This window comes from Channa argus, chromosome 13, assembly GCF_033026475.1.
Source record: "Channa argus isolate prfri chromosome 13, Channa argus male v1.0, whole genome shotgun sequence".
Classification (NCBI taxonomy): domain Eukaryota; kingdom Metazoa; phylum Chordata; class Actinopteri; order Anabantiformes; family Channidae; genus Channa; species Channa argus.
This window is the reverse complement of record NC_090209.1, coordinates 4,525,399-4,547,985: the sequence shown is the minus strand read 5'-3', so window position 1 is coordinate 4,547,985 and position 22,587 is coordinate 4,525,399. Positions and strand designations below refer to the sequence as shown.

The 22,587-nt window shown below is 40.3% G+C and overlaps 2 protein-coding genes across 2 annotated transcripts in view; one reads left to right on the top strand and one right to left on the bottom strand.

Annotated features, from left to right (window-relative positions):
* The window catches only part of olfml3a (olfactomedin-like 3a), a 41,708-nt gene extending 31,553 nt beyond the window's left edge, over positions 1-10,155 (top strand). The window contains exon 4 of the mRNA XM_067527869.1: positions 7,229-10,155. The gene's annotated coding sequence lies outside the window, so the exon portion shown is untranslated. The remainder of the gene's footprint in view (positions 1-7,228) is intronic.
* syt6a (synaptotagmin VIa) overlaps positions 1-22,587 on the bottom strand; it is a 58,034-nt gene that overhangs the window by 23,098 nt on the left and 12,349 nt on the right. The window lies entirely within an intron of this gene.

Here is a 22,587-nt window from a genome sequence, read left to right as displayed (position 1 = left end):
AGCTGAAACTCAGTGACAGCTGAAGGAGGCAGAGGAGCTGGATGTGGATAGATTTTGCTGCTTTGCTAGTCGTCGTGTTTTCAAAACTATTTTTAATGTCTCTCGCTGTGGGTAAACATTTCAGTTGGGGCTGTAACTGTAGAAGTGATAATAAGGCCGTATAGCACTTTACCTTTAACGCCACTTTTTTCATGCAGCTTTTGTTATGATGTAATGTTGTTGTGCCACCTGTGCAGAGCTCGACAGTGCGAGTGACCCCGAGCAGAAATGCTGACCGCCTCTCAGTCCGCACTTGAAGCACTTGAAAAGCACACTGGGTGAGATTAGGGAATGTGAAGTTGTAGCTGTGGTGTTTCTGATGCAGTCTCTCTGTCTAACAGTGGGTGGGGCAGCTCCTGTACATGCGAATAGCACTTGTCAAACAGTGACAGATGAGAAATGGTAACGTCAGGCGTGCTCAAGGTGATCATGTATATTTGTTTTTTGTATTTTTTTATTTTGTGTAGTTAAAAGGGACATAATGTGAATTTTCACGTAACCTAACCAAGTGGTTTTTGTGTCTCAGTATAACTAAATTAATCAGCTAAATCATTGAAACTTAAATTAGGTCTGCTTCCATAACAATGATGGTCTGGCACATCAGTCAACATAGGAGCACTTTCCTATGGATCATGTGAGAGACTAGGGCCAAATTACTTACAGTATATGGTAGTTTAGGTTGGAGTACTTGGTGTCTAATAAATACTCGGGAAAAGTGCTTTTAAAATTCCACATGACCCAGGAAGTTTATCTTTCCTGGACATTTGCATTTTGCTAAAACTGACATTTCTAAATTGCAAAAGCAAATTATAGGCAACTTAGATGCAAATGATGCACTATAATGACAACTTGTTAATATTTACTAAAAAACAACAAGTTACAAATACATTAATATTGATCATACCAGTAAAAAAAAAAAACTATTGTCCATAAAAATATCGATCTGCCGGTGACTGCAGTGGTGTTAAACTACTTATTTTTTGTGTAGACCTCACAGCGCTTGGTTAAAACTAGGAAATAATGTGGTGTGGTTTAAAAAAAAATACAAGAACTTGATTGACTTTGTAACAGGGTTGCACATTTCCAACTATTAGTTTTGCAGATCCTGCAGTTTATGACACAGTGCAGCCAAGCATTATCTTATTAATGTTAATTTATCCCAAACTTTCTGTTGGTTGACAACATTATTGACATTGCTGGATTTTGAAGCATTTTTTTGTTGTTGTTGTTGTTGTATTTCTTAAGTGAGGACCTTTTAATCTCAAATATAACTCATAAAGACATATTCAACACTAATCATATTACATTTTTTAACTGGAGACATTGCAGAGTTAATCTTCATAACCCAAAAGGCTCATACTCTATGTAGTCATGTGTTCCTCAGTCTCACTACAGAAAGACTTGCGTTTGCTAATGGACTTCAGAGGGGTGGTCCAATGTGCCAGCCCTGACACTCAATAATCCACCCAAGAGAGACTCTCAGAAAGCTGTTATCTCCTCCATAAGTGTGAAGTTAATCAAAGTGCGGTCTCCCTTCTCCACGGCTCCTAATCCTCCAAACGCTTCAGAAAACTGTTGTCATCTATCTAGGGAAGTTCAAATATTAAACTCACTACAAAATTCAATCCCTTTTGATTTGAACTAATTTTTCATTCCAATGTTTTACAGTGCAGTGTCAAGTGTCATGTGATAGCTGTGTTTTGTGGCCGAGCCGGGGGGGGGGGGGACCCTCCCATGGGGCTCTGATTGTCGAGCTCAGTCCACTGTTAGCATCTGGACCTATCACACAATTAACCTGTTTGTTGACCACGAGCCCCTATCTCTGTCGCACAGCTTCCTGCCTGCCAGGTTCCTTTTACTCATGGGGGCTGTTTACTAATGTTGAAATAGGCTGCAGGGCTTCACAGGAAAGAAAAACGGAAGGAAGGGAAGAACCCAAGTAGTAGATATCTACCAAATTTACATTTGTTGTGAGAGACGGGCACTGGAAAATCAATCTATTACTCATTAACACTTTTGGCTTTTCTACACCAAGCAACAGATAAATATTGACTCACTACAAAGTTACTTAGCATCTGAGAAATGAAAATGTGTAAAACAAGAAGTTCAATACGTGAAGAATTGAAAACGTTGGAATGAAGAATGGATGTAGCTGTCAAATAAACTCAATGAAAGTGAGAGAAGTAAATTAATATAACATTTGATGAAAGGAAACCTTATATTACTGGTTACTAAAAACTAAAACACATTTTTCAAGCAACTGATTTTAGCTTGTCAAATGGGAAAATATGTATAATTTGGAAAATAAATATCAACACTACCTGAAGCTTTATAAAATTGGGATGTGCATATTTTTACATTATGGCAAGCAGATGAATAACCAATAAAATTCTCTTAAAATAATTTGTTTTGCATATCAGTACTAAAAGGTTCAAAATAAACCCAGTGTGGAAGTATGACTAATCGAAAAAAGACAAAATAATAATAATAAGAAAGATAAAAAATGTATATTTCCATTTACATAGAAGGAAAAAAAACTCATCTACAGAAATGTAGATGAAGTCTAAATTGAATAAAGTACTGACACAGTATTTCAGGCCGTGCCAAACGAGATGTCTGGAGATTTGTCTTGTTTACTCAAATGAAAATGCATCAGCTCCTGTATGTGACTGGTGGGAAATCATCTTCTGTACCCTCAGGAAGTTAAGGAAAAAGAAAACTTAAAGAAACTGGAATATTCATAAACTGTATTTATAAACGCAGTGGGAAGACTTTCAGTCCACAGAGCCTTGTGCTCAGTCATCCTTGGTAAACTGTCATCTATGGGTGGATCTGATCCAGTTTATTTGGGCCCGGAACTGATCCTTTACAATCTTCTTTTCCCGGTTTCTGCCAGTAACTAATATGATCCAATGCTCACTGTGTATTTAGCTGTTATACAGTAAATGTTGATTTTTGACCGTTTCAACTGACATATTGAAATATCAGCTGTATTACTTACTCAGGCACACCTTATTTGTCAGGAGCTACTTGATCCAAAGACTGATATGATGCGAGTGAAAGAATAACTGGGAGAATGTGACGTCTCTAATGGACATGGTTTTTAGCAGACCACTGGTTTCTACTGCACGTATGAGTGTATCAGTATTAAATATGGCACTAGAAGTGAAAGTGTCAGAAGTCAAATTGTTATTCTAAGCAAAGAGCAGCCTGTCCACTGTGAAATTATGACTAGATTGAAGTTTTGTAATTGGGCAGTGCACGGTGCTCTAACACACTCTGTGAAAAATGGATGAGTTTTATCTAAAGCGCATCAAGCGGAGCAGAAACGTGACCACACCATCAGAAGACCAATGCATCAAGCTGAGACAAAAGCAACTTCCCCACAGATACAGAAGCTGGGGAAGTTAAGAATGCAAGACTCCAGTCAGCAAAAGTACTGACAAAAGAAAGCTGTGAAGCAGTGGTCTCAGAGGACAGGTAGACAATTCAAAGGGGGAATAGGCCCAAATACTGAGGGTGGGTATTACGAGAAACCCAGTCCCATGAAACTTTAGTTAAAAGTGAAAAAGGAACCAGTGGTCAGAAATTAGCTATGAAATTAGAAATGAACTACAGGGTTCATTGAAGTCTGTGACAGATATAGAAATGCTACTAGTTTTATGTTTTAAAATAAAGCAAGGATCTATTCTGTGTACATAATCATCCGTCCACAAGTCATCTAAATTCCACTGTCTGTGTATCCCGGCCCACTGCAACATTTTATTACAACCTATCGACCTTAGTAGGGTTTTTTTTTTGTGACTCTGTCCTTGAAGTGAGCTGACCTATGTTTAGTATTGACAGCGTCTTTGCACACTGGTTTCTCTCTTGGTTTATTTAACAATGAAGCCAATTGAGGTGCAGATCTGCACTCGCACTGCATCTTCTGTCCTGACTGTCTCTGTACACTACAGTGTACACATTCAAATTTTATTTGACCATAATTATGAGCTAAACTATGCCTAAAATGAATCGTTTTTCATTTCTTGCATAAACATGACCTGACCTTACCTCACTGTTTTACTTAGCATTGGGCCAAATCTATCATCGCCCACAGCCTTGTCTCTCAGACTCACCTTCATTCCGTAGCTAATGAGTTTTACCATACAGAGAGTGATATATATATTAAATATGAGAGATCAAATAAAGAACAAGTCAGAAAATCTATGACATTACAAGTGTGAACAACCTTTTTTTTTATTTGACCCATGCTTCCTGTATGTCATATTGATGATTTAGTTTCCAGAGGCATTAAAATAAAACTGGCCCTGTAGAAATAGCAAATACTCATTTAAGTTTTAGAAATTTTCATCAGCAGGGATTTAAAATGGATGTGCTATTCTGTACATCCATTACAGTCAGAAGTTATAAGTGCCTGGAATTTTGTGATGAAAGCTTTTGCTTCAGTCAAAATGCTCCATTGCCCTGAAATATTGCATTGTTAATCTTGACAAATAAATATTACGAGCAGCTACCCTGTCATCTGTTTGGAGAGGAAGTGAATGATGTGGAGGAAATGGGAAGATGCTACACTATAGCCTCTTAATGCCTCTGATTAGGTTTAGAAAAATATGTGGGAGAAACATAATTGAAATGGTAATATGTTTTCGCACATTCAACGGAGCCTGTTAAAAATGTTTCTTGTTTACCAGAGGATGTGAGGGCGATGGAAATTTAATAGGGTTAAAAAGACAGAGCGCAGCAATAAATATGTGTACATGTATTATATTAATATCTAGTGTTGTTGTAGAAACATTTTTAAACTGTAACTTGACATTTGTGGAAATGCATTTAGGTGCATCATTTAGATTAGGTGGAACTAGTTATTGTTTAAGAACTAAATTCAGCCCAAACTTTGAAGACATTAGCTTAGCTTAGCATCAAATCTACAAAACGGGAAAAGGCCAGTGCGGCTTGGTCCAAACAACACATCCAAAGGTCACAAAGTCTGGCAGTTGGTTTGCCAGACTATGTCAAGCTGACAAAATGTATTTGGATGAATGTGTCTGAAAAGCAAAATATTAAAACAACAATTTTCAGTTTTACTAAATGTACCAGGTAGTGGTAGATTTCTTTTTTTGTTCAGCTTATCCTGTAAACTTGAGGTTGCCAAAGCAGATTATTGGTCCGCACGTTGATTTAGAATAGGTTTTTACAGCAGATGTCCTTTCTGACACAAGCCATCCCAATTTTACAGGCTTAGCACTGATATACACTGTACTATACTAACTGGGTCAATGCCAACCCCAAGATTATATCTATTGTTTATTTTTTTCAACTAATTTAACAGGAAGATTCCACCGAAGTTGGCAAACTCTATTTATATTGTTTTTTCTTTGATCTTAACAGCTTATGAACACATTTATCATATTTCTTTACGATCACAGCTTTAGGGACTGAACAGTTTGGGTGGGGCTGGTTCAGAGTGGGGAGGAGCAGCTGCACCAACCTATTTCTTGGCTAAGACAGTTGTTTCGGCTGGTTTTCTATTGTCCAGTATATAGTCTGTTCAACCTATGACTGTTAAATCTGCAACATGAATCAAAGGCTTTAGTAAGATTTAAAGGAGCTGGTGACTTACTGCATCAGCTTTTTCTTCGTTTCCCTCTTTACTAAGCCAATTTAACTATCTGACAACTGTCATATTTCCCAATTTTCATATTTTTTGCTTCCATCCCAAGTTTACTTTTCAAGGACACATGAAATATTCTTAGCAATGCCCCTCATAGGAGAAAATGCCAACACATCAGATTTCTCTAGGGGCAGTACCTTTGACCTGACCTTTGGCCTTATGGTGTTGAATAATGGCAGCCAAAAACAGGTCAGCATGAGGAAATGATGCATCCATCACTGCGAGTCTGTGGAATCAAGTGAGGCCTGACATTTGGGACCCGTGCGCTCAGAAGCCAGTTGATTCGTGATGTATTATAGCTTAGCTGATAACAAGAAAAATGGCAAGCACAAAGCCTTTTATCAGGATGGGAGCTTCATCGGGTTAAAAGGAACTCCAGCATTGCTCAGCAAGCCAGTTTACCTACAAGAGTATAGGAGCTAAATCCACTCATTTCTCATCTGCTTATCTATGTTGATCCAGGCCATTTTGATAAATGACTATTTATTGTACAATGCTTATAAGCCCAGAAGCTCTTTACATTGTATATGTATGAAGTAATTGTTACAGTGAAACGGCTTCAAAGCTAATTTACATTTACAAAGAAGGAGCAAATTAATCACTGATTGATACAATGTTTCCTGTGGAGCCACTTTATTTAGTGTAGCTCCACTACACATGCGCATGTGAAATGAAAAAGTAAAAATAAAAAATTCGGTTTGCAAATAGTTTGAAACCCTTTGTTGATTTTAAATAGTACAAAGGCAACGTCGGAAGTGAATATGAGAAAAAGTGATAGATTTTTGCAAACTATACAGTATGATCATTTTGAATTTGATGCCAGCAAAAGACACCGTTTCTCTCAAAGTAAGGATATAACAAGGGCAGAAAGATCAATAACTTATGAATAATCTATTATAATATGATAAATAGTTGAGGAATTTCATCATCTGCACTACCTTTATTTAACAATTTAGAAAACCCAGAGAATGTTATGTAGTCAAGGGACAAGCACCATAACCTCAGAAAGCAACAAATCCACAACTATTCCACACTGGAACACTTCTGAAGACCATCATCCGTGAACACAGTTCATCTCTGCATTTATAAGTTAAAACTCCACCAAGCAAAGAAACAGCCATATATAAACAAGATCTAGAAAACGCTGCCGTCTACTCTCTGAGTCTGCGCATGTTTGAAATGGACCGAGGTGAAGTGGAAGACTGTCCTGTGGTCTGACATGTCGAAATGTGAAATTCTTTTAGGAAATCATGGAAATCGAGGCTAAAGAGGAGAGGGACCATCTGACTGGTTAATCAGGACACAGTTTAAAAGCCAACTCCTGTGATGTGTGAGGGCACATTATTGCACACACCATGACTAATGAGGTTCTACTTTACCACTCAGCAAATGTCAGCTAATTCAATCCTTACATTTTTCTGTAAAGGTAACTGTACTTACAGTAACTTTATCTAATAGTGAATTATCAGCTATAATTGTTTCATCTTGATTTTGCCGTTGTCTCCCTGGTTTCAGGTCCTGCACCTCCTCCATTGCATACCCTGCCTGTCCTTTGTTCCACTCTGGCTCCATTGCCCCGATCACTCCCTGCTCACCTGTTCCTGATCTTCATCAGCCCAGTAGCTATACCCCCTCCATCCTTGATTGTCTGCATTCTCCGCACCCATCTCTTTGCTACCATGTGAGCTGGAATCTTTAAGATCCCTGCGTCTGGCCTATTGACTTGGTGACTGTCTTTTGTTTTTTTTGACTCTGCTTTTCTTGTTAGTTTTCTTGCTAACAGTAGTTTTTGGGAGAAGGCTGTGTTTTCCATTTGTTGTGCACCTCTTTGTTATTTTACTACTAACAATGAAAACCTGGCCAACATCTGTGATGTTTGAACCATCTTTCATTGCTTGTTAATAAATCTGCGCTGACCGCACAGTACCTGTATTTTGGTCTGCGTTTGAGTCCATCTGCCCCATCATTATGATTTTAACATAGATTATGTACAGCAAAATCCAAAGAATGACAGGTTAAAGGGAAATAATAAAGCCCAAATTAAAACCAGAAAAGCAAGACAATGCTAAGTTGATAACCCAAGTAAAAGCGTTATTACATTTTTCATCACAGATCTGTGACCTATTCCAAAAAATAAGTCCTAACCTGACTTCTATGAGGACTTCTGTTTTTGACAGCTGTGCCACAACATGACAAGTGCGAAAAAGAGACTAGCTCCTGTTTTTACAGGTCACCGGATACAGTGTAACACCACCAGCAGGCAGTATCTGTGCACTCGAGCTTAAGTTTTTAAAAATGCCACAAGTTCCTGCTTTACCATGCTGGACAGTGTATAAGAGACTTGTTTGTCATGGGTGCTCTCCTGCTGAGGCCGACTGCCATGTTCATTCTATCATGGTAATAACTGAGTCGCTGAGTTTGCACGTTGGCATGCAACATCATCATCAGCCAACATTTTGTCTCGGTGTCAGAAAGTGGCAACACAGATTTAAGAGTGATCGTGAATGAAAGATTCAATAAGGGATTCATTCAAATCCATGTTTATTAAAATGGATCCGACCCTCCGCACGCCAAACATCCATTTGCATTTCACTAGCAGTTCTTCCCTGCAGAGCTATTTCTCACAGTGGTAACATTTGGTCAACTCATGAAGACAAGTTTTTCCTCTCAGGCTCTTTATTTAACATGAGCTTTAGGTGCATCCACCGAAACAAGTGCGATCATTGTCATATCCTCTTGTTTACAAGAGCAATATTGTTTCCCCTCACACACAGTCAGGGTATTGATCCAGGCTACAGAGCTGTCAAAATATTGCCCCAAATTTATATTGTATTGAAACAAATTGCACCTACTGGGGCCCGTCAGAGAGCTCAGCAGTATCTCAGCCTACATTCCCAGTTGTGTGCTTTCCTGGCTTTATTACACCACGGTGCACTATTGTTCACACACTAAGCCACCATGCAGGGACATTTTACAGTCCACCCTTGATGAGTGTCATTTTAACAAGAAGTCATAAAATGTGTCACGGGAGAAAGGAGAGGAAGGACAAAACGCCAAGGAACCCTGAATCCGCTCACAGAGAAAAACCGACGGCCCCTGCGGCTACCCTGATCACACACAATCATGTCAGCGCTGCTCACTACACATTACTCACATGCATGCATGCACTCAGTCACAAGTGCTTTGTAGCCATGTACATCTGCACACGCGTCCACCACACGCACACGCGCGCAGCCTGCCCGGAAGGGCCACTGGGGCCCAGTCATGGCAGGAGCCAACAGAAAACTGATAAGCTTGGTTGGATTTGTTTAATTCAGCCTTTCTCCCAAAGCTACAGCTGCTGGTGGGGGAGAAGAAACATAACTGCACTGTTGGAACAGGTGACGGGAGGCAGGGGATCCAAACGAACCACAGAGATAAAGCTACGCAGGATTAACGCTCGGCTCCACATAACAGGTTGTACATTTTTGTAAGCGATATTTCCGAAGGGTACTTTCTGATAAATTCGAGATGGGAATCTTTGCTTCTATTACCTTGGAAGTACTTTAAACTTTGAGCGACAACGTGCCACACCGGGATCCGAATAAAACAATTTCCCCGCACTCAAGACTAACACGAGGCGCAGGGTGCCCTGCTGTATCTCCACCACTATTAGAACCAACAGATCTGGCGTTTAATCAACATGTCATGATGCACGTTGATCGAACCAAGCAGGAGGGAGGAGGGAGGGAAGGGGGCTTGGGGTGGGGGAGCAAAAGTGACATAAGCATGTGCAAACAGAAACAGACAGAGGCAAAAGTAGAAAACGTGCACTTCCACACAAAGCAAGCGACCTGACTCAAAATTTTACGCTATGCAGCTGAGTAAGTCCCTCCACCTCTTCTGCACAGGTGGAGATTTGACCATAGAGCATTATTTCAGTTGTTCAATAATTGATAAAAGCTGTAGAAAGAACAAGTCAATAGCTCATCAATTTCAGCAGCAATATCATGGGCAGAGGTGTGTAAGACGGAAAGTGCAGCCGCACACATCCACTCTAATCAAATATTAATATGGTGCTTCATAAAAGATAGAGAAGAGTATGATATAGCCCGGCTGCCAAAAAAAAAAAGAGAAGTACTTTATAGCAGCATGTATTATTCAAAAGTAAATACACACGGCGAAAAGCTTGCAAACGTAGAGGTTACAGCAGTATTTATGACTGATTAACAAATAGAGAGACAACGCTGCTCTGCATCTGCCTCTGCGAGCAGCGGAAAGCACCGTGCGTCTCTCACATCCCACAACAAACGGACAACCTGCAACCTGTTTCACGGCACCTCAGCTGCACTGAAACTAAGCCAGGGAAATCAATCGCCCAAAACACAGCACAAAGAGGAAGAAAAACAAGAAGCTCAAAGCATCAGATTGGAACCACTGATTCAATCTGCTGTGACAGCTATGTACTCACCGGTGACAGCGTCTCTCACTTTTCCTCTCTTGATCCCTCACTCTCTCTCTCTCTCTCTCCCTCCACTCAATCTCTCTCTGTCTCTCTCTCTGTTGGTGTCTCTTTTTTATTATCCCCTATCACCCTGTCCTCCCGATCCTCTCCCTTGCTTGCTCCTGAACAGACTGATCCTCCACTGCACTCAGGAACCCTGTTTCTATGGCAGTGTGAGCAAGCAAGCAAGTCAGCAGGATACTGTAGTGCAAATGTCTAGGGGCAGATCCCTCACTCAGCCCAGCGAACAGTCAGACAAGCTCAATAGCTTCTCACTTCAATCTTGTGCTAAAACACCCGCAAGCCACTTCAACTTCTGCTGTGAAAAGCCCTGTTGAGACTTTACAATGCAGTGAATGTGAAAAGCAAAAAGAGAAAGCCAGTAGGGAAATATTTGCCCTGCTCCCTGAAAATACAAGCAATGCAGCAAAAGAGAGGAAACACGGATAAGTTTTAGAGCATGAATATTGATAAGGGTGTCCTCATAAATATCAAAGCCTTTCTTTGAATAGATGTCCAGGTCACACATTTGTAACATACACAAGAGTTGTTTTATTTCTACCGAGCATTAAAGCAGGCACATGCATAATGTGGGATCAAAGAGGAGTCTTTTTGATCTGTTTGATGAGTAACACATGCGTTTGCTTTGTTCAGTGTTCAGCGCTGTGATGAACGCGTGTACATTTACGCACGGCTTCGAGAGGCACACGCCATTGATTTAATAAGCACGGGAGAAGCTGCACCTCAGTCTGCAGCTCTGACAGTGGCCATGCGACATATTGCAGCACAATCGCTACAATCTTCAACAGAAAGAGAGAGAGAGCGAGTGAGCGGGTGAGGGGGAAGAGTGGAGGGAAAAAGAAAGTCCCCCCCACCCACACCCACCTATTTGGTGTAGCATCAGTTCCTCAACAGCCTGTGGACCGCAGAGGATGCTTCTCTGACCAGGGGCTGCAACTGCGGTAACACCCCTGTAATCAATTAGATATGCAACATTAACTGCATTTGAAGAGCTGCACACATGTGTGAAGTGTTGCAGTTGGCGAGCTCTCAAAACTCCTGATCCTAGAAAGTTTGCTCTGGATAAGATGAACTGCATTTCTTGTTTAATGCATTATGCATCACGCCGAAAACTCTGGCACGATAAGTGCAAAATATTGGTTCGACCTTGATTCATAATTTATCTGTTATCTAAGAATTCAGGACAGGCCCAAGGTTTTGGTGCCATGCTACCAATAAGAAGAACAGCATCAGACAGGCTTACATTGAGGAGACAAAGCCCTGTGGCGCTGTGGTAATTATGTAGCAATGGAGGACGTCAGATGATGGTGTTATACCGTGGAACAACAATGTGGACAGAGGTGAACAAATGGGTCAATGACCAATATTATTAGTGTCAATAAATACAATTTGTTGACAAGTTATTTTTATTACAAGAGACAAAAATAAAGGAAATGTTTTGAATTTTTTTTTTTTTTTTTTTGAAGCAAACTTAAAATGACCTGCATGAATCTGTGGAATCACAAACTGTGGCCTAAAACTGTTCCCTCTGCTAAAACCAAAGCTCTAAATAACTACACTTGTTTTAGCCTTACCTGGCTTTACCTGGCTGACAGCATTTGTTGATAAAAAGGATAAATCAAAAGCCAAAAAAAAAAAAAAAGGCAAGGCTCTTTGAATCTGAGAAAAGAGGGAAAACAATCAAAGGCACTGTACAAACCTTGGGTGGTGTAACCACTGAGACTGAGATTAACTTCGGCTAAAGTGATGCCAAGGACAATATTTGGAGGAAAAACTGATTTTCTGCTGGCTGCAGCCCTTCTGTTATGAGTTTGCATGTTCTGCCCGTGTGACCTCCCACAGTCCAAAGAACTTCAAGTTAGATTAATTGGTGACTGTAATTTACCTGTAGGTGTGAATGGGAGGGTCAAAGGTTGTTTGTCTGTCTTTGTCTCTCTTTGTTGGCCCTGACATAGACTGGAGACCTGTCAGGATAAGTGGTTACAGATAATGGAAACATTTTGTCTACAAAATTCAAAGAGAAATGTCTCAAAACTAATTGTGAGGAGCTTAATGATGCAGCAAGACAATGATACAAATCGTGCTGCCAACTCAACAAAGCAGGAGAAAAAGGTGGAAGGCTGAGTTAATGGGCAGACTTTAACCAAACACGCTTGGACATGGTACTGATCACCTAATGTGAGTATTGCCTGAAATGTCACTGACAGAAATTAAATTAGTTTATCAAACTAAAGTTCCCAAAATAAGCTTTGCTATGGTAGAACATTGTTACTTTCCAAATCTAAGCCAATTATGGAATTATTTTTAAACACAATCATTTCAGAACCTTAAAGCTGCGACCACTGATGTTTTCGGCCACATGATGGCAGCAAAAACGACTTGTAAGCACAACACTGACCTACGGTTACTTTTTACAATGACGCAACATACATGTTAGCCAACATTTGCTTTGCTTGTTTCATTTTGAGTCAGGTTCATGAACATAATCTATTTGTTTTAGTCCTGCTTTTGGTCCAAACCAACACACCAGTACCTGCTAAATGTTACTCTGTGTTCGCCAGCTAGTCTATACCTGTGTCTGACTCCTTATGTGGTGCTGAGCATGTGGAGCAAGAAAACAACTGCTCGCTGCAGCAGAAAATGACATAACAACGAGATGAACTGAAAGAGTAAATGAATGCACCAAGAAAGTAAACCATGAGGTAAAACTTGCTCCACAGCTCAAGCGGAGTCGCCATTTCAGGTGGCAATTCTCTGTAGGTTCATCACCTTTAGACATTGTCACATTGTTTTCATGCTGAGTATGTCTGGATTAACTTACACCAACCGCTTCAACAACTACAGTATCATCATTTGATTTCTTTAACAATTACAATCAAATCAGGCTTGTGCAGATGAAAAATGAAATCAGAGAAACAGATGCATCCATAGTCCAGTGGTTCTGTAGTTGACCCCCATCTCTCAGAGTATCTTGTGATGTAGATGCTGTAAACAGCACACACCACAGCCTCCTTCAAACATTGTCTACGCGTGACAGATTGGTTTATAGGAAGCGAACAGCATGACAGTTGGTTGACGGCAGCCAGACGGGGATTTGATGGGGCATTAATGGGTACAAGCGAAGGGACAGTGCCTCAGCTAAAGGTAGATCGGTGTTGGCCGAGCTGAGCACAATGTGTGAGCTGGGACTGCCACATTCAAAGAAGTGCTGTCGCAGACAGATTCTTCCTTCTTTGGACACACATAATGGGTGAGAGTAATGTAATTAAGTCACCTTTTTATTCAGACATGACATCTCTGACGCAAGTGGACTACTTTTCCTCCGACTCTGAATTTGATAGTTGTGAATACAAATACACAATAAAAGTATCACTTGGATAATAATTACAGGCCACATTAAATCACATTGATTTGAGTAATTACAGTGGAGCAGTGCATGGTGCAAACATTAACCTCAGACTTCCCAGAGCAGTATTGATTTGTATTTTTGGATACGTTGGGAGCAGCAGAAACACCGACTACACTTTACAATATGATTTTTTTTAGAGGCTTGAGAGCAGTGAAAGTGCAGTAAACTAGTAAAGCTGCAGGCCATAAAAACCCAAACAATGAGTTAAAAGAAGCTGAAACTCTCTGCGCTGAGAAGTGCAGTAATTAACCGTCATGCTATAGAAAGCCACTAAAGATGATGACCTTTTTACCAGTGGTTAAATTAATAAGGTTTATGTTTTGGACATGGAAACTGCGTTGTTTCGTACCTTAGCATCGGAGGCTAACAGAATGTATTTACCACAGACTGTATATTGTACTGTTTGCTGAGATAAAACTGCGTTGAATGGTGCACTCAGTGCTGGAGCTCCACTGCTAAAAGCTACTGACTCTGGGTCAGTAATATTCATAGTTAAAGAGCTGTTTCCACATGTACTGAACACCTCTAACTTGTGAGCTCACAGTGCTCACGGTTAAATACAAGGGACTGCACCAGCACAAAACTGATTTAGGGCAAACATGGGATGAGAGAGGAAGCTCCCCATCCAGCTCGAAGTAATGAGGGTCATGGCCTGACTCCCGGGGTCTAAAGCAAAGCACATAATGTCCTTCTGGCTCTGAATCCATATGGTCCAAGTTAAGCTCTCGGCATGGTCTGTGCAGTGACTCATAAGGGTGTGTGTGCGCTGTCTATGACAATAAACACACATACAGCCCAAACGAATGTCTGTCATGCTCCCGTCCATGCAGGAGTTGTTATTGGTCTCAGACACAGTAGAGGACGCTATGGACAGATCTGGAGTAAGCACACAGGCAGGGAGACTGCTGGTGAAGAGGCAAGCAGGAAAACCGGATTTAAGCCGAATGCGATGGTTCTTTGTGAAAGCTTTTACAGTGACTCAGCGTCAGCGCTGGATGTTCTTTTTCATTCTTCATTCTTCGTGTTAATCATCCACAACAAGGTGTTTATGCATTAATTTTTAGTAATGTAATGTTTGAAGAGTCCAGTGCAAGAAGGACATAAAAACAGCCTTCATGGTTTTTCATCACTCCTGTTGATACTGCCTCAACAGCACTTCTAGAATTCTGCATTATGGACATTTAGTGCGGGCACTGACACAGCAGGCATTTGTTTGGGACTTCACCGGGAAAAAGTAGGTGAGGTGAACCAATTAACACACAAAACTGCATGCAGAGCAAGCTGCATGCAGCAAATTGTCCTACTGGGTGACGATGGCACTAAAGGCTGTCGCATTCTTTATCTCAGCTGGTTTAGCAGAGAAAAAGGGGGCCGTGGTCCCACTTTACATGCTCCGGCTACAAAACAGATCCCAGTATGATGAATAGATCATAAAGCGAAGTCACAACAGGATAAAGTACCTGAAGAACAGCAGCAATCGAAAACATAGCGGAGAGTTTGTCATGACACCCAGGTGGTTTGTAAGTCAGCCAACAAAAACACTCAGATACGAGATGGACGTCATTTAAATGAGGAACCAAATGAAAAGTGCAAGAACCAGAATGTACCTGAGGATAGAGAAATTAGTACTTTTGATACTTTTAAGTACATTCGTTTGATACTTACTTGAAAACTGTGTTTTCTTGCAGTTTTTACATGTAAATAATCTACACAAGTAACATATCTGAATACTTAGGTAACTGTGTGAATAATCACCACCTGCCCAGGCGACTTTTTGAAGCGTGTGACCTGTGATTCCCTGATGATACAGTCAAAATAGGGCATTATGTCCGAAATCAGAGCTATTGCTGTTAAAATCTCATTACCTGTGCATGTGTGAGTCCCTCTGATCTACTATTAATATTTTAATGTCTATTAATAGCCAACATTGCCTCCAGCAACTAAAAAGGAAGGAAAAGCATTTTGCTACCGAGAGCTTCGACCACTTTTTAAAACCTTTTTTTTTTTTACTTTGCACTAATTGCAAATGAGAAGTTCACTTTACAAACAGCTTCCTGACCTGTCTCTGATCTTTACTCCCATGATGTTTCACAGGATGTTCCCAGTATTTCCTTTGATACGGTTTCTGGGTAATACTCTCCTCAAACCTACAAAAGCCTACACTCGCTGACCTTTATCAACAGATTACACTTGTTGCTGAAGTTACAGGAAACCAAAAACTCTTTCAATCTGACTTAAATTAATGAGAATCACAGACAAAATATGATGAGCTGATTTCCATAGAATTAAATGGATTGAATTCACTGTCATGGAACACAGAAACCATGTTCAGGCTCTTTTTCCGGGGATTTTACTCATAACTATTCCACGCCTCTTGCACACGGACACACAGAAGGCTGAGTATTCTCTTGAGGGCGGCTCTTGTGGCTCATCGACTCTTTATCATTCTCTTCATCATGAAAATGTCAGAGTGTCATGGCACAGTGTGCTCTGCTTTTTAAGGGAAGGACAAAAGAGTGATTTCATGGGTCCTTTCTCGCCTATTTAAGCTGTAATCCTAATCTAACTCATGTTGCTCTTTTACAACAAAATTATTAAAAATTAAATAATGATATTACATAAAATTCAATATTTTTCAGCACCTCATGTGTGATTATAGTATAGGGGCTCGCGTTTGTTATAAAAGCAGAGCCCGGAATCCAGAGAGACCTAGTGGGAAGTATATATGGTAGGAAGAATTAAATGTGCTTAATTTAGAAAGTATTATCAATACAGTTACTGTACAATCCTATTTGGACTAGTAGGGATTATGAACATGAATTCGCATCCAAGGCTTTGACGCACAATTTGAGGCTCTTATGGCGTCAAACTGGGACACTTCCTTTGGTGTATCGTATCGGTCACTGGTACCCTTTGGCGTTACGATTGGACGCTTCAGGAGCACCACTATTTGACACCCTGGGAACAATGGCGTCTGGTATTGATGCTGTAGGTGCACTTTGGCGTTGGTGTTGGACGCTCCTCGAGCATCACTTTGTGACACCACAGCAAGGACCTGTGACATCGACACATAGCTTTACTATAGTAACCACATGCACCACATTGTGTTACGATCATCACTAATGTGCACGACATCTCGTGCTACAGTAGGACCCCATTTTCCTGTTGAATAGTCCTGTGTCCCGTTTGTGTACCATCCCCCGTCAGCCTCTCTATGAGACTTTTTCACTTCGTATTCCACATCGTTGCTTCAAGCATAAAATATTGAAGCTTGTTGGTTTCCATTTAACTACACTGACAGCTCTGAGCGTCAATCGCTGACGCGAGCGGGTAACCAAAGCGTCACCGTCTAACGCAGAAGTGATCGGACAGAGCGTTGCTTTTTGATGCCTCGGAAATGAGAACGGCTGGGATTATATGTAGGGTTTACTGCTTTGGTTCACGACATACTGTATCTGAGTAAACATTTCAGGCTTTTAAAAAGGGCTCACAGGGTTTATTGCTGCCCGGAAATGTGGAGAGACCAACGGATACCTAAGTAAAGCAAAATCTGTAGCACATCCAGGGTCAGTCTGGTTGGGCACTGAATGAAACACATCTTTTCTAATAATCTACACATCAGGGCCGTTTCTCCTTTTAGGGGTTTAACAACACCTTGGATCCGCTAATGGCAGAGGAACAACCAGAAAATGTAAGTGGAGTTCAAAGTGAACTGAGCTCAGGCTGGAGGACCTCATTCCTCAGGGACTGGTGCTTCAAAAATAAAAATTCTCTCAGGTGTTTGCCTGAGGAGATTTTAATACAGCTGCCAGAAATCCTTCCATGCAATCAGGAGGACTCACCTGGAAATGTGAGTTAACCCAGAAAGGCTGCTTAAAGGTTAGAGGAGAGGCTCCAGTAAGACACAGGCATTATAAGAGCTTTCTTAGGGGTTGGAGTTTTCTCTTCTTTAAAGAAGAAAGAGACTGAGTTAATGGCTCAGTAGCTGTTAATTAATTACGTCTTGTTTAAAATGCAAGAATAGAGGCTGATTAGTAGGTTTCTTCCGCGCTAAACCTTAAGCACAGGAACGTTTTATTGAGACACAGTGAGAAACATCAGTTCTTCATTAAGGCAGCCAGAGACCGGATATTACAGGACTTCTCCTTCCAGTCAGGGGAGAGTGTTTCCATTTCCCCTCTCAGGCTGAGCTGCTCTGCTCTGAATGCTCTGAAACACGGACACAGTCTCTCTTCAGCCTTGGCCAAATGGCACCGAGCTGTGGCTTCAGAGACACCTTGCTATTGAACGTGTTCTCCTTGGACAGCAGAGTATAGGGTGTTGAAGACAAACCCCATGTAGAATCTGTTAATAAACAGACCATGAAGGGTAATTTTAGACTAGACTTGGCCCTGCAGTGCATTGACATGGAGGAAAAAGTGTGGTGGTGCATTCGTGGCTGTAAAGCAGTCAACCGAAACATTTTCTACTTACTATTGATCATATGAATATATGTAAGCAGTCACTCACACTGACAAACCCACGGAGAATTATGGCTTATTGGCTCTGCTTAACTCCGCGAAGAATTTTTTTTGCATTTTTAAGGTCATCGTTTTAGTGTTACAGCCCACATTTTTAATATTTTAGTTCACTCCTCCTGTTCAACATTCAGCCAGACACATTTAGTGGCTAATGGATGATTTGTAACCTTCTGTGTCCTGTGTCTGCTAGACTTGTAAATGATGCCGGGAAGTGAAGCAATTTTGGTGAAATGGCCAAATCACCAAGATCTATCCCAGAATGCATGTTTTGTAAAGACAATCACGGCTGAATAAACTAAACCAACCCAGTGGAAAGACTTCAGTGTTTTTCCCACACATACAATATACTTGAGCAGGCTGCACAAGTATATCTGGCCACCAATATTTCTATCTGCCCCAAGACAATGATACCATCCAGGATGAAATAACTAGATTTCCCCTTACTCGACTGCTCCTGTGGACTACTTGTTTGCAGCTTAAATGTCAAAGAGCAGCACAGATCACTGGTCAGTGAGTCATCGATATGTTAAGTTTACTTGTTTCCGATGTGATCACGCCATTGAATTGCCTTTCTCAGTTGTCAGCACCTTATCGTCCAGTGGTTACCTGCTCCGCATGTACTTGGGCTCACTAGGTCCTTATCATTCATTGTTATGCGTTTGTTTTCTTATAAACAATACATGGTTTCGGTTGCATTTCAGTACAAGACAAGATGGATAAGGTTAGGGAAAGGTTGTGGTGTGGAGGTAAAACACATGAGATCCAAACATGGCACGAAATGTTGTCTTGTTGCCTTGACCTTAAACTTTAAAACTGAGAACACTGTAAAAGTAGAATTCATGGCAGAGCTGCTGCCTTGTAGAGGTTGTATCTAGTAAAGTGGCCAGTGACTGTATATTTTTTTTTATAATATCAATTATTCAAGCCTGTGTTGTTGCCATCAAATTCAAAATTATTCAAATTCAATTAGTCAGTTGCAACATTTGATATATGCAATCACAACTGTTTTTTTTTTGTTGTTGTTGTTGTTTTGCAGCTAATTGTGTTCTTATTTACATTTTTTTTATTTTAAATCGGGTGCATTAAGAAAAGGCGTCGCAAAAGAAATAACACAAACAAATGATTGAACACACGACAAAAAGCTGCAACACAACGGAAATGCCTCTGGGAGCAACAACAAACACATTTAAAAATTAGAATTGTCACCCAGAACGGTTGTAGCCAACGGCCAAAGCAACGTTTGCAGGGGAAACTAAAAAGCGAGGGACATTTAGATTTGTAAGTGTATTTTCGGATGCTCCCAGAACTATGTCTGTTGTGATGTAGCATTTTGCAGCACGTTTCTCAATTTGGTTGTGTTGTAGCTTTTTGCAGTGCGTTTCTTAATGCTGCATCTGTGTTGTCAAACTGATGAAGCTGTTTTTTTTTTTATTTGCCTGTGTTTTCTCTAATTTGCAGTGCCGTGAGCTCTCATCTACAGTATAAGCCACAAAAGAAAGGTAGATGTGACCCTGATGAACATAACATTGTACATGTAGCAGCAGAAGCAGTGGACTGCTGAGATTCTCAGTAACAATTCCTCAGGTGTGTGTGGCACTTCTGCAGCAGTGATGTGATTATATAGTGATATGAAATGAGTCCAGCAGTGCGACTGGAGGTTTCTCCCTGATACTTCAAACCTTGACTGTTTTAAAATATCTATGTTTTGCCACAGCCCAATGCTGATAAACCCTCTCATGCATGTGACATTTACATTTTGTGTCAGAGGTTGAATTTGACAACGATGCACCGTTTATCACTTACTAATGCATCTCCCCTCTGCTTCAATCCAAACCTGGCTCATCAAATTCATTGTAGACTGTGTTTGGTCAGTAACATTCAGTGATGACAGGTGATTTGTTGCGGCACTGATGGCTCAGACCACTGCTTCACTGTCATGTCACGCTTTGCATTCCCAGCATGCCCGACTCTGGTCTTAATTACACGCTTGGCTGGGAATTAGCTTGTCAAAGTGTGGGGGTGGGGGTGGGGGGGGGAGTCTATTATCTACGAAGGGATGAATTACCATCTCTAAAACTTATTTACATTGAGAGATTTCCATAAGTGACCCCCAGGTCATTACTTGTAGCTTGTAAATTAGGGTGGCTCATATCTGCCCTTCTCCCAACACACATCACCTGATGTACTGCTAATGCCACACAGAGTGGAAGACACGGAAGCACTGATATACCAGCACGTAGGACAGAAATTCTCTTGTAAGTGAAAATTATTAATATAGTTATAATCTAAGTCATAAAAATATCTGATCTTTTGATCATTTCTTGAATATATAGTAGGAGGAAATACACATTCTTGCATAAAGGATGTTTAAAAACTAGTTCAAGTTCTCAGACTTTTATTTAATAATTTTGGAGCTGAAAAACAGTTTTTACGGTTTTATGGTATTTTCCTGAGGGAACTACTATATTTAACCTATTCAATTTTCATTTATTATTAAAAAGATTATTTATTCTACACTGTATATGGGGGATTGTATCTTTTCCTCCTGACATTTAGTATTTTGTTCATATTCGCACTTTATGTCCGGTGGTGGGACAAATAATCATAACCTTAAGAAAGAGGGTGGAAGACCTAAATTCAAAATCTCCAAAACCTCATTTCCTCAAAAGGTGAGATGTTTCATAACATGTAAATTAAAAAAAAAAAAAAAAAGCAAAGATATGCAAATACTTTTTCGTGAAACGTTCAAAGACAACATATCAAATGTTGAAACTAAGCAACAGGTCACTATCAGCATTGGGTATAAAAACACATTTCACATTTAAGAAGGGATCAGTGAAAGTCTGTGTGGGCAAATAATTATACAGAGTAGCAATAACAATTTAAGAATGATGCAAAATTGTAAATAATGTTGGGATTTCACCATCTGTCTTTTTTTAACATCATTATAAGATGCAGAGAATCCAGAGAAATGTGTATGCAAGTGACGAAGCCAAAAAAGCGTGAGGACTTTATAGTGATGCCCCCACGGTCAGTGAACACAGGAGCAACATATGCACCAGGCTATCTAGTAAACATAATTATTCCAAGCAAGAGTCATGATTGATCAGACATATTAAATATAATTCATATAAGCAAAGAACAGCCGTACTAACTGGCTGAAACTTCTGACATGCATGAGCTAAACTGCCTCATAAAGACAACATATCTTTGAACGCTGCGTCCAGTCCTCATTAACATCCAGAAAGTTAAAGAGGTCAGTCCAATCTGAAAGCAGTGGGAATCAATGTAGAGAACATGAAGGAATTAGGGCATTTACAGTATGTTTGTGTCACGCAGTAATTGAAGGTTAAGGTTTGTCTCCTCATCAGAGCAAGAATTTCTGGCACAACTTCGCCTACTGCCAAAGCCGCATGCAGAAGAGAAAGGAATGTGAAAAGGTCACAATTCCAGCAACACTTGCAGTACATAAAGTACAGTTTTACTGCAAGTGTTGCAGGATTTTTCACTTTCACAGTCTCCTCATCGACAAATCTGCTGTTTTCTTTTGCTGATATCTTCTCTTCGTTTGAGTTTTAGTTGATGTTTGTGTACTGTGTACTGTATACTGTGTACTGTGTACTGTGTACTTACGCCATTTCTTTATTACGTCTTAGTCTATTGCACTTTTGCTGCATTTTTCTTTGTTTAATACATCAGGATAAAATAAAAACCTGCTGATTAATGCTTTTTAGTTTATTTCTGGCTTATGGAGGTTCATATTTCTGTACATCTGGCAGAAAATGTTAAAAGATGTAATACACAACCTGTGTATTGTGAATTTATTAGAATTTATTCCACTTGTACTATTTGCATTTCCTGGCATTGCTCATCACATTGTTTTCCGTGCAAAAACTTGAACCTCTGCCTCGGAATTAATGATTTCCAAGTACTTTTGTAGTAGAACACAATCTCTACTTGGATATCTATTCCTGCATCTACAGATAAATGAAATATGCAAATTTAATGCATGCGTCAGTTGATGAATAATGGAACAAGGGCCCCAGAGTTTATGTGGATGAGGTGATTATATCTATCTCTCTGGCTTTATGTCAAAAATGCAGAACAGTATATAGTTTTATAGTTTTTGTATTTACTATTAAGTCCTCTGATCTCCTGTGCCACAGTCAGTAAATGCTCCACTGATGTAATATGAGCGATAAAACTGCAACCTGCAACATAGACGCCGTTTTAACATCTCCAGCATTTCACAGTGAAACCACGTTGCGTTTTTCCACCGGTGGAAAAGCTGTAAGGTCATTCCATCAATTCTTGTCAGCTCAGGTAACGTCATTTCAGACCAGACAGTGCCTGTTTTGCAGAGGGCGCTAATATAATCACAGGATGAAATGTCACAACAAACCTCAAATTGCACCTCTATTTTCTCCATTGTGTGCAAAGA